Source organism: Sinocyclocheilus rhinocerous, unplaced genomic scaffold (assembly GCF_001515625.1).
Source record: "Sinocyclocheilus rhinocerous isolate Xijiao unplaced genomic scaffold, SAMN03320098_v1.1 scaffold5670, whole genome shotgun sequence".
NCBI classification, from domain to species: domain Eukaryota; kingdom Metazoa; phylum Chordata; class Actinopteri; order Cypriniformes; family Cyprinidae; genus Sinocyclocheilus; species Sinocyclocheilus rhinocerous.
The window spans coordinates 97,139-113,019 of record NW_015632468.1 but is presented as its reverse complement, the minus strand read 5'-3'; the positions used below and the strand labels follow the sequence as shown (position 1 = coordinate 113,019).

General features: G+C 35.0%; 1 pseudogene; it reads left to right on the top strand.

The window, feature by feature from the left end:
* LOC107742422 (mucolipin-1-like) overlaps nt 1-7,911 on the top strand; it is an 11,348-nt pseudogene extending 3,437 nt beyond the window's left edge.
* The last annotated feature ends 7,970 nt before the right edge of the window (nt 7,912-15,881 follow it).

The window sequence follows — 15,881 nt, the reverse complement described above, 5'->3', positions numbered from 1 at the left end:
TGAACGGCGTGTGTCACGCCAGCCCTCCCACCCTGGACATGAGCATGTCGGGGTCACGAGGAACAGGAGGAGGCCCTGAGGAGGAAGCTGAAGTACTTCTTCATGAGCCCGTGTGATAAATACCACGCTAAAGGCCACAAACCCTTCAAACTGGCCCTTCAGCTGCTTAAGATCATCATAGTCACTGTACAGGTGCATTAAACCACTGAGATCAGCCTCCCGGCTACACCATCAGCCATGATATTTATTACATTATTCCTCATTTAGCACTCATCCAAAGTGACCCTCTAAAATGGTGCTGTATTACTGTAAAACTATGATACGTTAATACTTGATTGCTTTTAAACAGTGAAAGAGGCTTTCAGATTAGGGGTCGACCGATATGTGTTTTTCAGGACCAATACCAATTATTACGAATCAAGTAGACAGATAACCGATATGTATGTCTGGTGTGAAAATGAAAATTAATGTTCAAATTAAGAATAACAACGGCTCTGACAAAAACGTTCTTTAAATGCTTTTAAATTATTTTATCGGCAAATCGGTTTTGAAAATGACCGATACCGATAACCATAAAAACTGTAATATCGTCCGGGCCGATAATCGGTCGACCCCTATTTCAGAGTCATTTATTGACATTTTTAACACTATGTTACTGTTTTACTGTTGTAAAATTCCTGTAGTTGCAGCATTTCTATAATGATATCAGTAACTGAAAACTTGCTAGTCCAAGATGACTGCAGTATCACTCAGCGTAATATATAAACGCCTGCACCTTTAAATGCACATAATTAATGTTTTCCACAGTCCTCTGCATGAATTAATGGCTCTCTCTGTCTGTGTCAGCTGGTGTTGTTCGGTCTCAGTAATCAGATGGTGGTGGCGTTTAAGGAGGAGAACACAGACTCCTTCAAGCATCTGTTCACCCTCGATCTAAATGAGGACACTATTGTTTACATATGAAATATGATAATTACTTTTTTTATCAGTTGTTTTTAACTTTGTTTTTGTTGCTGAAGTAACTTTTGCTCAGTAACACACACAGTTAACTCTTCTCAATCCCTGATCTGTGCAAATGTGCCGTTTTTTTTTGTTTTTTTTGCATAAACGTTGCTCGAGTTCCTCTCTGAGCGTCTTTCGGTCTCTCCTCAGGTTGATTAATGTGACTATCCAGTTCCAGCTGAAGGCGATACACATCCAGACGATTATCAATAATGAGATTCCCGACTGCTACACCTTCTCCATCACTGTACGCGCAGATTTCACTGCACACTAAACTCAGTTTACAGAATCCAATAACATTTCATGAAAGTATATTATATTGTCATTCAAAAGTTTGTAATCTTTACGATTTTGAATGATTTTGAAAGAAGTCTCTTCTGCTCAACAAGGCTGCATTTATTTGTTCAACTGTGAGATATTATTCTAATTTAAAATAACTGTTTCTGTGTAAATATCTGTTAAAATTAGGGATGCACCCGGGATCGGGCCCGATACTGAGCTCCTGTACTCGTACTCGTACTCACTGCAGGTATCGGCAAGTACCAAAAATAAAAGTATCGGTATCGGGCGAGTACTGGAAAAAGTGGTATCGGTGCATCACTAGTTAAAATGTAATTGATTCCTGTGAGTCAAAGCTGAATTTTCAGCATCATTACTCCAGTCTTCAGTGTCACATGATCCTTCAGAAATCATTCTAACATGCTGATTTGCTGCTCAAGAATAATTTCTGATTATTATCAATGCTGAAAACAGTTGTGTGTTGTTTTTGAACAAATAAATGTAGCCTTGGTGAGCAGGAAACACTTCTTTCAAAACCATAACTTTCAGAAATCTTGCTGACCTCAAACTTTAAAACAGTGTATTGTATTATGAAGTGAGATTTTCAGGAATGTGGCACCTGTGTTTCAGATCCTGTTTGATAATAAGGCTCACAGTGGTAAAGTGAAGCTGAGTTTGCTCAACGAGGCGTCTATTAAAGAGTGCAGAGACCCCAATGTTTCGGGACACGGTAAGACACTCATTTCCGTCTGTCTGTGGTCCTGCTGAAGCTGAACCCGTCTCTCTCTGTCTCTGTGTGTCCAGCGGACAGTTACGCGCGCGTGGCGTTCGATGTGTTGGTGGCGGTGGTCTGCGGTCTGTCTCTGGTGTTGTGTGGACGCTCCATCCTCAGAGGAATCATCCTGCAGCACGTAAGTAGGGCCTGTGATTTCCACAGAGCAGAAAACACGGATGGAATTGCGGAATCCACTCACAGACATGCAGTTTACTGTGTAACTTGGAATGTTACGGAATTTGGGAAATTTTTAATGAATAAATCAAAAGGAGGGCTGTACACTTAATCACATCGCGATATGGACTAGTGTCTGACAGAAATGTATTACTCTTTCTATACAGAAGAATGTACGTCTCAATGTAACACTAATGCTAATAATAGAAAAAAGAATACAATTATTTTTAAATCTTAATTTTTTTATGTAATAATCACACTTTACACATTTTAATCACCTATTTTTTGGCAAGATCGATGTATTTTAAAAGAAACAAATATTAGTAACAGTAGTAATGAAAAACAAATGACAACCAACTCGCATCATAACAAAAACAAGATTCTTCATTTCAATATTTCTAATAAAACAGAAATTCTGGTGGGAAAAAAAAACATTTCATAGGGCTCTATTATTGTAAAAGATAATAATAATAGTAATACATAAATGTAATAAATTATTAATTTGTTTTTATAAATTACATTTGTATTTGTATTTAAATTTACAGAATTTGGTCAAAATAAATAAAAAAAATACAATAAATAAAATGGATTAATACATATTTCACAGGGCTGTAAATCTTTATTTAGAATTTTTAATGAATTGTTGTTAAATTGTAGAAGTTTCATGATTTTGGTTAATTAGACATGATTTCTATATTACTCAAATTTAATTTAACCATTAAAACTTTAAAGAAAGAAAGAACAGAATTTGGGAAAAATACAATGTATTTCATAGTGCCGTAAAAATAAACTTTTTTTAATCGTACAAGTTTCATTATTTCATGATTTACTTTTTGATGACTATAATTCAACTGTTAAAACGGCGACCAGAAAAATTGAAAAAAATATATAATCCAGTAAAATTAAAATGGGAAAAAGATGGAATTTGGAAAAGAATAAAACAGAATTTGGGGAAAATTGGGATTTCATAGGGCCCTAGCTGTGCATTCGTCTGTGTTGGCAGGAGTTTGTGTGTTATTTCTGTCAGTCTCTGGGCCGGTCGCTGAGTTGGGGCGAGCGTCTGGAGTTCATCAACGGCTGGTATCTGCTGCTCATCATCAGCGACATTCTCACCATCATCGCCTCCTTCATCAAGATTGCCATCGAGACCAAGGTGACACACACGCTTACCCTCGAGTGCTGAAGCTCTCGCTGCGCTTGAGAAGTGCTGTGAGCTGATTGGTGCTTGTGTTGGTGCTGCAGAACCTGTCGTCGTTTGATGTCTGCAGTATTTTGATGGGAACCTCCACTCTGCTGGTGTGGGTCGGCGTGATACGATACTTCAGCTTCTTTCAGAAATACAACGTGAGCCATAATTGGTTATTCCTCTAAAATTGGTTGTTTATTTTGTGTGAACATTTCATTCCATTTCACATTTCACCCCAAAATTGAGAGGAAGATATTTCATACGCTTTGTATAAAGAAAATTAAGCCTATTAAGATTTAAGTTGTAATGACAGGTGAATTTAAATCAGTGTTATTTTAGTATCATAGTTTTTATCATCATATTGTCTGTTTGAATTTCAATTAAAGTTTTAGTAATTATGTTGTGTGTGTGTTTTTTTTTTAAAATTTTTAATTAGCTTTTTATTTCAGTTTTGATTTAGTTATTTTAGTACATCAAGTTACTTAAATAAAAATGAGAAATGTTTCTTTGGCAACTAGCTGAAAAAAATAAGTTTATGGGTTTTTTTTCTATATTTTGTTTCAGTTAAATTTTATTTTATTTCAAGTATTCAAAGTTGTTATGGTTTTAGTTTTAGTTAACTATAATAAATCACCAATTTCACCTTGCAGTGCAAAAACAAATCTATGACATTTATACTGAAATGCATTTCTTTCTCTTTTTTTTGCTGTATTATTATTTTTTGCAAATCTGCAAATGTTGTTACCTGGATGTTACCAGGTAACAACAATGATGTTACCCGGAATTGTAGTCTACAAACTTTACAAACTATTTATTTATTTAATCATGTCTTGTTATTTAAATAAAAAACTTTACTATTTAAAAGGGGGGAACTTACGTAATTTAATTGGCAATGTAAAAACACCTTGAACACTTGGTCCACAGTGGTCCTAAAAATAGGCTTAATTTTCTTTGAATGAATGAATGAATGAATGAATGAATGAATCAATCAATCAATCAATCAATCAATCCATTTTTATTCTGATTTTGTCTTGAAATACATTTTTTGACAGGCTTTGTGAGATTTTCATTTCCTCTTTCTTTAGTTTGTGTTTCTTTTTTTCAAACAAATCTGACTGCAAATATTACAAAGACAATCTGATGTGATTCATCTGTTTTGTTCTCAGATTCTGATCGTGACTCTACGAGCCGCGTTTCCAAACGTGATCCGGTTCTGCTGCTGTGCTGCCGCCATTTACATGGGCTACTGTTTCTGCGGCTGGATTGTCCTGGGACCCTACCACGCTAAAGTATGATATACTTCAATATATTACTACGCTAAAGTACGATATACTTCAGTATATTACCACGCTAAAATACGGTATACTTCAATATATTACCACGCTAAAGTATGATATACTTCAATATATTACCACGCTAAAGTATGATATACTTCAGTATATTACCACGATAAAGTATGGTATACTTCAATATATTACCATGCTAAGGTACAGTATACTTCAATATATTACCACGCTAAAGTACAGTATACTTCAATATATTACCACGATAAAGTATGGTATACTTCAATATATTACCATGCTAAAGTATGGTATACTTCAATATATTACCACGCTAAAGTATGATATACTTCAGTATATTACCACGACTGGCAAAATGAGTCACAATGAGCACATTTAGTTACCAAAAATTAGTTATTTTATGTTCACATACTCCATTAAAAGACCTTCAGAATGATGTATGATTTGTTGGAATCGGACGGAAAATGACTGAGCTACACCCGTTTGAAGTCGATAGAGTCAGCAAAGTCAATTTTGAGAAAAATCGAGTTAAAGTTTTCTGAAGTTTCCAAAGCAAAGTCACAGAGCAACGTTGCATCTTTTCCTCCAGTTCTTTTCTTCATAATAATTTCTATATTAATAATCACAATATAGTTTGTTATTATAAATAAGAACAGATGCAAAAAAAAAAACAGTCGAACAAATATAATAAACAAGTAATGCATTACCTTTTTCATTTACATCTAAACCAAAGCATTCAAGTAAGAAAAACAAATAATCAAATGTAAAAATCCCATTAGTCTGTTCATTACAAATAAATTGATTATTAAAACCACAAAAGCAGTTCAATCAAGAGCAGCGAGTGATTCCCTCTTTTCTTTCATTGTTTGATTAACATTAATGAGACAGGCAGCCTATATATTAAGACTTACTGTAATGCACGGATCAAACGTAATGTTACACATCAGATGTTTTTCCCCAACAGTTCCCAAAACGTTCACTTAAGACATAACAGATTATGTTTGTGTGAATACTTAAATACTGTAATTCTGTGTATATGTGTATATTTATCGGGATCACGCGCTTCGGATGACAGTCTGCGCAAGAAGCGAGCGAAGAAAAGGTACTCCTCTTAGAAAACATACAAATAAAGGTAATTAAACATCTAAAATTACTATTTGGAGCATTGTGGTCGCTAGACTAGGGCTTAATGAACTCATTTTTGTGAAAACCTCAAAATCAACTAAAATTCACATTTTTTTACTTTTTTGCCTGTAGCCCAAAATAAGCATGTGCGCATTCCGATTCATTTTGCCAGCACGGGTCACAAATTACCACGCTAAAGTCCAAAGGATTTCTTTACTAGCCATATGCTGACATATCCATTTCTTCTGATCTCAGTTCCGCTCTCTCTCTATGGTGTCGGAGTGTCTTGTTTTCTCTCATTAATGGAGACGACATGTTTGCCACGTTCTCGGAGGTGGAGCTATCTCTACAGCTTCATCTCGCTCTTCATCTACATGGTGCTGTCGCTCTTCATCGCGCCCATCACCGGAGCCTACGACTCCATCACTGTGAGTCCAGAGCAGTGCTGTCATCGTTAACTAAAATAAAAAAAAACTTTTACATTAATTGAAATAAAACTGTTAACTGAGATAAAATAAAAACAAATAGTAAATATTTCAAATTTTCGTTTTGTTTGTTAAATTAAAGTTTTACTTAAACTGAAATTAAACTTAACTTAAATTGTCATTTAAATAATAGATTAACTTATGATTCTGACTTTTATCGCACTTTTGAGAGAAAAACTGTGTATGCAAGATACAAACTCTGAGAGAGAGAGAAAAGATAAACATTGTGAGATATTAACTCACAATTCTGAGAAGAAAAGATTGAGATATAAATTCGCAATTGTAAGAAAAATGTCAGAATTGTGAGTTTAAAAAGTTGCAATTACCTTTTTTAATAACTCGGAATTCAGTGGAAAAAAAAGAATCGTGAGATGTTAAGTCAGATTTCGCAAAAAAAAGTCAGAATTGCGAGCTGTAAACTCAGAATTCTAAGAAAGAAGTCAGAATTGCGAAATTTAAACTCAGTTCTGAGAAAAAACAAGTCAACATTTTGAAATGTTAACTCATAATTCTAAGAAGTAAAAAAATCAGAATTGCAAGATATAAACTGTGAGATTTATATGTTGCAATTCTGACTTTTTTTTGTTTTTGCCAGAAATAAACTCAAAATTGCGAGATGCTAAATTTCTGAGAAGAAGAGTCTGAATTTGTGAGACATAAACGTGCAATTGTGAGAAAAGAGTTAGGCCATGTCCATACGTACATGGGTATTTTAAGTTTTTCCTTCTTCTGTTTTTAAAAAAATCTCCGTCCACATGAAAACGCCTGCTATGAAGCACTGTCAAGAGCATGCCAATAAGCCAACAGGTGGCGATATAACCCAACCGTAAAGCCATGTTGGCCAATCAGAAGCCTGAAAAAGTCTCCAGTAGGCGGAGATAACAGCGCAGGCTCCGACGTCACAAGCCAAAAACTCCGGTTTCGCTGTCTACACGATAACACTGCAACCGGAGTTTTTGAAAATCTTCACCCTGGCAGGAGTTTTCAAAAATGTTCGGTTTCAGTGAACTGGTGCTGCGTTTGCGTGTGGACGAACGGCCAAACCGCATAGAAAAAGATGCGGTTTTGAAAATGTGTGTGGACAGGGCCTTAGAATTGTCGCAATTACTTTGTTTCGTTTTTATTCCGTAGCGGAATCAACAATAATCAAACAGAATTGCGAGATGTTAACTCATAATTCTAAGGAAAAAAAGCCAATATTGCGAGATAAACTGAAATGTAAACTCAGAATAGTCTATATCTCGCAATTCTGAGAAGTCTGAATTGTGAGATAAAGTCACAATTACCTTTTTTATTTTTTATTTCGTGGCGGAAACAGGCTTCTGTGTGATTTTTAGACAGCATGTCTCGCTAAAAAACATTGAAAAACACCTGTCAGTTATGTAAATGTCGCTGTTTTTGATGGGTTTTCTCTCTGTATTTGTGTGTGTGTGTGTGTGTGTTTTGTGTTCAGCAACAAACCCAGGACATGCCGCAGGTGTCTGAACTGCACCGGTTCATCGCCGAATGTACCGACACACGACCTCTGGAAACTTCCGCAGCCCAGAGCCTTCGATGTGCTCGCTCTTCTGCTGCTTCAACTAGAGAGACTGGGTTTGTGAAGGGGATTCTGGGTAAAGCTTTATTTCTCTGGCACACGGGAGAGGAAGGAACGTGCACTTCTTAGTTTGTTTGTTTGTTTACAGGTAAAGCTGTTGTAGCTGCACTGATAGAGCCGATCTCAGCATGCAGCTTTTAAACGCGTTATAAGTAATGAGCTGAATGTGTTTTGCATATTCATGAGCATCTTGGCTTTGTGATCAGGACTTGATGCACTAGACCAGCTAAAGGGAACTGCACCCTCTAGAGGCGTGGAGGATTTACAGCACACAAAATAACAGAAAAGCAACATTATATTTCAGGTGAATCTCAAAACCAAATGTGCAGGTGACATTTCACCTTAAAATCGAAAAAAAAATTGAGAAATTATATTTTGCTTAAAGAAAACAAAGCCTTTTGTATTACCATTATGATGTTTAGCATTTTATTTTAGGTTGAAATATGACCTGCACATTTTCTTGTGGGTTAGTGAGTTACAGCACACAAACAAATGAAAACACACTTTTCCAGCATTATATTTCAGGTGCTTTGGTGAATCTCACAACAAAATGTCCAGGTCACATTTCATCCTAAAATTGAAAGAAAAAAAAATTGCTTAAAGAAAATGAATCCTGTTTTAGCAACATTATGATGTTTTGCTTTGTGAGATTATTTTCATGAAAATTAAATTAAATTTGTTTTTTTTTGTAGTTATCATCTAATTCGTATTACTGTAGTACAGTAAAAGCTACTGGAATTATTTTTCAGTTTAAATCTGCATAAATTTAAAATGCAGATTCAAATTGAAAGAACAACAAATACTTTGAGAATTGTTTTTTTTTTCTTCATAAAAATAATGTCACAATGCAACAAAAATAGGGTTTGTTTTCTTATATGTAAAACAATATTATTTGTCTCTCATTTATTTTAGGTTGATATACGATCTGCACAGTTTCAGGTGACATTTAACCCTAAAATCGAAGGCAAGAAATTCATTATATTTTGCTTGAAGAAAAGTAAGCCTTTTTTAGGACCGTTATAAAGTTTTGCTTTGTGAGATTATTTTCATGACAATTAAATATTTTAATTGTAATTAATATTACTGTATTACAGTTAAAGTTATTTTTCATTTTAAATCTGCTTACATTTAAGATGCAGATTCAGATTGAAAGTATAATAATTCCCTGACATATAAATAATTTGAGAGAAAATGTGTTTGTCATCAAAATAATGTCACAATGCAACAAATATTAATTTTAAAATATCTTTATTTATAATAAAAATACTGCAACAAAAATAGGTTTTGTTTTCTTATATGCAAAAATATTTATTGTTTCTCATTCATTTTGAAATACGACCTGCACATTTTCTTGACTGATTTCATGAGATTTGCCTGATTATTTTTATAGTGAATGCAGGACTCTGTGAATTTGCTCCTTTCAGAGACGTCACACACACACACACACACACACTCACACTCACACACACACACTGATGTTTGAGAAGCCTCGGGCGTCTTGAGAGCTTTTCTCTGCATATTGACACACGGGTCAGTCCATCAGGGAGTTACTCGACTTGCGGATGCTTTGAGTGTTTTCTGTGTGTTTTTGGTCGATAGCAAGCTGATATCTGTCTATTAATGCTTAGCTCGATTAATTACTAGTTATTTAGAAACCATAAACATGAGGGACCAGACACCAGCTGAATGCAGGACTGAATGGGAACGTTTCCAACGGATCATTCTGATTACCGTATGTTATTTATGAGCTTTCTCTGTACTATATTTCTGATGTTAGTCATGGACTTTCAGCTTGTGGCAGTTTAATATCAGATCCGTTCATGCGTGACTTCATCTAGTGCTCTGAAACAGAGAGAATCTGATTAGATTTGGTGTTTTTGTGGTGAGGAGGATGGCGGTTTTACTTTGATGTAATTGTTTCTTACCCAGAATGCCTTTTGGTGTAGTTTCATGACATACATTGAGTTTACTGCTGTTATTTTGGGGATGTTTTAATGAGGTGTGGGATTTAAAGTACTTGAAATGCTGTGTTTTATTTTAATGTTTTAATTTATTGTGTCTGTCTGTAAGCTGAGATGCATTTGGTTTGTTCGTTTGTGTCATAAGTGGCATTAATTATTTTTAACAAGGGGATATTTGGGTGTTTTATTTTTTTTTACAATGCACAGTTTTACACATTTTTTAAGTTTGTAAATTATTTGGAGTGATTATTCTGGATGTGAATCTGTTATTTTGTGTACGAGACAGAGTTACTCTCCATTAAAATGGTTGATATGAATGCTCTCCGTTATAATCGTAAATACAGACACATTTTAACAAATCTGAGCTCTTAAAGTCACAAATAAAATACATCTGTGATTGTCAACATCAAACATTCTCTCTTTGTTTTCTGGACTGAATCACTGAAGATTTTTCTGTCTGTGTCAACAAGAGCCCTTTATTCTTCAGCTATTAGAATTAATGTAACAATATATTAATATTAAAGAATATTTATCTGAACAAAAATAGTAAATCAATAATGGTGATAATCTCAAAAATGCAGAGTATTCTTCAGAATTTCTCCTTTTGTATTCCTCTGAAGAATGAAGGTCATACAGGTTTGGAACGGCATGATGGTAACTAAAAAAATGTATTTTTTGTTTCTGTTTTCACAATTTTGAATGGACTTTAAATTTTCCAAAGGAACAGTGTAATGCATGTTTTAGAGCTTGGCATAACTAGAAAAAAAGGACTTCAATTATAAAATTTCCAATGGCATTTACAGAGGTTGAAATTAGGCTTCCTCATACATGCAGGTTTTCTAAGACTCTGGGAATCCTGGTTTTTCAAAGACAAAAAACAGTTGTTGACGTGTGTAAATTAAAATAAGAAAAAAAAAGATTTTTAGCTGGTTTAGCTTATTTTAAAACTTCTTTTGACTTCTTTTAAATAAATGCAATTTCAAGAGATATAACATCTCTTTTACATCTCGCGATTCTTTTTTTTTTTTTTTTTTATTATCCTAAGTTTACATCTCGTAATTCTGACTTTTTTCTCAGAATTATGAATTTACATCTTGTAATTCTGATGACTTTTTCTCGGAATTCTGAGTTTATATCTCCCAATTTGTACTTTTTTTTCCCCCTCCGATTTCTGAAATTACATCTCCCAATTTTTACTTTTTTTTTTCTCGCAATTCTGAGTTTACGTCTTGCAATCCTGAGTTTTTTCCCCCCTCAATTCTTCTTGGAATTCTGAGTTTGCATCTCTTGAGAAAAAAAAAACTTGCAATTTCAAGATTTAAACATGCAATTCTGAGAAAAAGGTCAGAATTGTGAGATTACCTTTTTTTAATATTTTTACTCTGTGGCAGAGATGAGCTTCCATACCCCTGGTTGAGACTTACTGATCTATGTTAAATGTGAGCCAAAATCATCACAATTAAAAGAACCAAAGACTTAAACTACTTCAGTCTGTGTGCATTTAATTTATTTAATACACGAGTTTCATAATTTGAGTTGAATTACTGAAATAACTGAACTTTTCCACGACATTCTAATTTATTGAGATGCACCTGTACATAAAGTGCGTGCACTGACACTGATTATCCAGTAGATGGAGCAGTGAACATCATGAGATGCGGCTCTGCTGCGCTTCATTTACTAAATGTCTGGAGAGAGAAAAAAAGACTACAGTTGGAAGAGGGGCTGTCAATCTAGAGCCAGACTACTGAAGAAAACAGACACAATAAAAACGACATTGATAAATGAAACCTGGCAAACCATTCTAATGCCTCTACGCTTCAGTCACAATACAAGCACCAAGAACACAGATCTACATTTCACAAACTAAGTTATTATCAAAAGGCATCAGTATTTGGCATTTGTGAAGATAACCAAACCTTCTCATGGTGGGAAAAATGACATTTAAGATGCTGTGGACGAATGATGTGATCAGATGTGTCAGTGGGACACAAGTGTCGTTCGGTTCTCTTAATGCTCGCATGCATTATTTAGTGCAGGATGGAGCCACAGGAAGCACAATCGACCATCAGATGAACTGATAGACTGAAGACTCGAGCCCAAGGGAGACAAGAGAGCGCAGTTCCTCCATGTCCTCTTACCTGTCAGTCTGTCACCTGAGGCCTGAATATTTAGTGTATACACCGCTTGTTCCAGGCGTTTTACTGTGCTCATGTAGAGCGATGTTGAGGCTTTTAAAAGCAGGTGAAGGACCTTGACAGAAATGGACCAAAAAGTGAACCGAGTGAAAACCAATCCAGTTTTCTCAGTATTCATACTGTCCTTGGTCCTAAAAAGAGTGAAAGTGAATTGAGTGAGAATGCATTAATAACTATTGCTTATTTTTTTACTTCCAGGAGTTGAATTTGCTGACCTGAGAGCACAAGAACAACCTGCATTACAAGAGAAAATGCCAGATTAAAAACGCTTTTCAGTGTCACACGTCACTTCAGTACATGTCAGGATCAAATCTATTATTTTTTTATCATTTTATTGCCAGTTGCACTGTTCACAGAAATCTCCACGTCATTCCTATGGGACGTGCAGTAATTAAAGGTGAATAATTAAGTATGTAAACTTTGTAAGACTTCTTTGATTACAAGGCATGTTTTATTGTAATGTACAGCTTTAAATGATATTAGACGTTGTACATTTTATAGCTACTACATTTTATATATTAAGATTTCCCCTAGAAAAAAAAATATTTTGAAATAAATATAGCCTATTATTATTATAATTTTAAAGGGGTCATATGATGCTGCTAAAAAGAACATTATTTTGTGTATTTGGTGTAATGAAATGTGTTTATGCGGTTTAAGGTTAAAAAAATATATTATTTTCCACATACTGTACATTATTGTTTCTCCTCTATGCCCCGCCTTTCTAAAACGTGTTGATTTAGAATAAAAGTTACTCCTTCTTTCTTTGCGTGAACATTTGTGTGGCGTTATGCAAATCTTCCCACAGAGCGACGTAGGTATGTTGGGGCGTGTTAGAACGAGCCGTTTTAGGCAGGCGTGGTTGACTCTTAACTTTTATAAAGAATATCTCTTTGGATTTGAGACTTTAGTCTTTGCAACTTTACAGATCTTCTTTATGCACCAAGAGCTTGTAACACTCCAAAGAGAAAGAAAAAATTGAAATCGCATCATATGACCCCTTTAATATAAATAATAAATATGACAATTTGGGTATAAATACACAAGTTAATCATTAAACTCGCTAAAATCCTGTTGCTCACGCAGGCAGGTTGCTTGAGAAATCAGAAGTAACCAAAGGAGAGTAGTGAAAGCTCATTTAAAATAATGAATAAAATAATGTTTTCCTTTGTATTTACAGTACATAAGCCTTCTCAGAAATGAATTGTATCTAATGCACTGAGACATCATAATGTAATTAACGCAGCGTTATCATGTTATTTAATCATTATATTTCCGTGCTGTTGGAGGCTGTTTCGGGCGTGATGCGTGCACGAGCGTGTGCTTCATTAGCGGTCATAAGCTGAATGTTAATCAGGTGCAGTGCCGGCATGTTCCTGTCTCCAGGGTAACCGCGCTGCCGTTTGCATGTGCCAACTCATCGGTGTGTGTGTGCGCGCGGAACGCTGAACGCGTGATTTGCATGCGCTGACATCTCCACCCGTGCAGAAGAGGCTGTGTGGGGTTTGTGTGTGCGTGCATGAATGCCGTTTTCTCTGTGATATATATTGAGTTGCCTGAATATTAGGCCTAGCATAGAATAGAGCAACAGTGACCAAACACCTTTCCTGTGCCCAGCTTGGTTCAAGAAGTATTTTATTGTCGTCTTCACCGTAAGCATTTGAAAAAAAAAAAAAAAATCAACAAAAAAGTTCTGAGTCATGAACCAAACCAACCAGGTGAGAGATGAATCACTGAGCAAATAGTTTGAAACAAAAACACAAATGTGTCCACTTAAATTATTATGAACATTGCGAATATGGTACAATATAAAACTTAAGGCCCGTTTACACCAAGATCGATCTATATAGGTAACTAGCAATGCATGGTGACCTTTTGTTAGGCCTATCATTCATTAGCACACTGCTGCCACTTAAAATCGGGTGGATTCTGAATTTGCTGTTAATGTTTTAATCCTTCATCAGTGGAAACAAAATGGCTCTGAATGACATTGTTCCGCTGTGTTGTTATCTTTATAGTTGTGCTGTGGACTCCAGTAGGTCTGTAGGTTTTCTAGGGCTAATCAACATAATGACTGAATAATTATACAATAATTATTTCTGCCAGAATTATTAACAACCAACATGTTACAGTAATAAGCCCCATTCAGACGGTAATTGTTTTTCATGTGAACGTCTGTAAAAATAAATTTACATGGCACCTCAGTGATAAAAAGTGATTCGGAATGGCGATTTATTCACATTGGAGATTTGACCGTTTATTTTAATAAATATCAAATAATAAATATCAAAAATCTCAAAGGTGTGTTTGGAAGAAAAACAATGACAAATGTCTTTGAAACAAAAAAAAAGCATGTTGAATTGAAAAAATAATGCATTGCATTAACAGTGCTTTCATTTTAATGCCTTATATTTTCAGGGTTTGCATTTTTAGGGGCTGAAATTTAACATAGTTGTTAAATTCAAGACAATTTCATAATTAAAAATTCAGTAATTCATATTCGCTTTCCAGAGTTCACTTCCGAAATAGCCAATCTGTTTAAAAATATAATGTATATTGTATAATATTCGACAGGCAATTTTCTGTCCATTTTATTTCACTTTACAAATTCGCTTCCACAAATTCACTGGTTCAAATTCAGCATTGCACATCCGGGAACTGCAGGAATAGCAGTAGAGTATCGATGCATGAGCTCCATCTGCTGTTAGTCACTCACCAGCAGGTGGCGCAAGCGGGTGTTCATGAAGACCAAACGTCACACTCCAGAATTCCCCAACGACGCTTAACGTGCCTCAATGAACTAATACAGTGATATAAACAAGACCAACCTCACTATACACCTTATTGATGATGCAAACTATACAGGCAAGCAGATGTACTCAGAATATAAACGTAACGCGCAAGGTTTCACGTGGTTCCCCTCAGAAATCTGTTGTAAAGAAAACGCTTCACGCGGCTCAGTGGACTAACAAAATGATAGCTATTAAAAGACCAAACTCAGAATACTCCTTACTGATGATGCAAAGTATATACAGGCAAGCAGATGAAACCAGAATACTGCACGTTAAACTTTTCCCATAAAGAAAACATTTAACATGGTTTATTGTTTCATAATAAATGACCAAATTCGGTGTCTAATTAATAAAATATACTATGTACAGATAAGCAGATGAGTCCAGAATATTAACACAAACCACAAAGTGGTTTAAATGGTTTTAAGCCTTTTTCTCCCATAGAAAACAGCGCGGTAAAGTTAGTTTTAGGTTTATTCGCTGTATATTCGCCTATGCTGCTTTAGGGATCGTCTGCAAATTTACCTCACAGTACAAAACGAAGTCCAATAATTAATTAAATTGAATGTTTACAGGGCTATAGTAAATGCCTAGAGGGTAAACTGACTAAATATATATTGCCAATATCTCACCTTAGACAATACTACCCCTAAGTATATATAGCACACAAATATTTTTAAGAAAAAAATTACAGTAATTCACCAAAATGGGATTTTTGGTGTTCCAAATGTTGTAGTATGTTCCTAGTGACCAGACTGACTTATTACAGTTGGAATTTTTCCAATATCTTCCTTACTGTACATACAGTACATAATTATTCTTAGAAAAATTACTGAAATTCGCCTAAAGTTTTTGTTTTTCACAAATATTTTTAAGAAAAAAATTACAGTAATTCACCAAAATGGGATTTTTGGTGTTCCAAATGTTGTAGTATGTTCCTAGTGACCAGACTGACTTATTACAGTTGGAATTTTTCCAATATCTTCCTTACTGTACATACAGTACA